Raw genomic sequence first — 1,620 nt, 5'->3', positions numbered from 1 at the left:
ATAAATAAGACTAAGAAACATTGTTTATATTTATATAACTATTATGTAATCGGATATGTTGATAGAGTGTATAAAGATGAACAGGGATATGGATAAAATGGGAAAGTGTTTTGTATGTTCTCTTTCCTAAATAAGAGTACATAGAAACATTACTTATATTTATAGAATTATTGTGTATCTCTCTCATACATTCTAGAAATATTATGTATACAGATATGTATGATAGAATGTATAAAAGATGAGCAGGGATATGAATAAAATGTGAAAGTGTTTTGTTTGTTCTCTTTCCTAAATAAGTACATAGAGACATTATGTATATTTATAGAATTATTGTGTATCTCTCTCATACATTCTAGAAATATTATGTATACAGATATGTATGATAGAATGTATGAAGATGAACAGGGATATGGATAAAATGGGAAAGTTTTCTGTTTGTTTTCTCATAAATAAGAGTATACAGAAACATTATTTATATTTATAGAAATATCTCTCATACATTTGGAGAAATACTATTTATACGTATATGTATGATAAAATATATGAAGGTGAATAGGGATATGGAAAGTGTTTTGTATGTTATAAATACGATTACATAGAAACATTATTTATATTTATAGAAATATTATGTAATCGGATATGTGTGATGGAATGTGTAAAGATGACCAAGGGATTGGGAAATATGGGAAAGTGTTTCGTATATTTCATAAATACGAGAATACTGAAACATTATGAATACAGATATTTGTGATGGTATGTATAACTTGATGAATAGGGGAAAGAAGCAACATTAACAACGAAGGGAAGGGCAAGAAAACACACGAATATGCCCCGTGTGTTTTCTTGCCCTTCCCTTCGTTGTTCCTGTTGCAATCTGTTCACCATGAATTCCACACAGGGGAAAGAAGGAAATAATGTGTTGGGTATATCTTTCTCTTACGTACATAGAAATATAATGTATACAGAAAAATATGTGATGAAATGTATTACTTGAGGATCAGGGGGAAGGAAAACATTGTTTTGTCTCTTTAACATAAATAGAAACATTATGCATCCAGATATATATGATAAAAAGAGTTTGTTAGAACTTTGCGAGTCCCAACTCAAAGAATATTCGTATACTTATGCATAGATAAAGAAATAAATGCACATTTTACATGCATATCAACCCGGCAAATAGATAGTTAAATGTATATCTATCAGGTATACAAACAGATATGCCTTTATTTCTGCGTCTGTATTTATGAAAATTCACTGGGTCGGATATACATGATAAAAAGAGTTTGAATAGGGGGATGGGTAAAATAAGGTGGTGGGTATATCTTTCTCTTACATACATAGAAACATTGTGTATACAGATATATGATGATAAGATGTATGGCTTGATGAATAGGGGAATGAGTGAATAAGAATTTAAATAAATTAAAGGTATTTTTTTCTTTATGTATGAATAAGTATACGACATGTATATGAATAATGATAAAACGATAAATAGGTGAATGGATGAATAAAAATCGAAAGGAGATTGTAAATATTTTTCTTATATATGAATAAGTACGTGGATTGAAGAGATAGGGGAGGGAGGGTTGGATGGGGGTGGGTGTGGAGGAAGGAAGGAGA

This window comes from Penaeus vannamei, unplaced genomic scaffold (assembly GCF_042767895.1).
Source record: "Penaeus vannamei isolate JL-2024 unplaced genomic scaffold, ASM4276789v1 unanchor563, whole genome shotgun sequence".
Taxonomy (NCBI): domain Eukaryota; kingdom Metazoa; phylum Arthropoda; class Malacostraca; order Decapoda; family Penaeidae; genus Penaeus; species Penaeus vannamei.
The sequence above is the reverse complement of the archived record's forward strand: the minus strand, read 5'-3'. Positions refer to the sequence as shown.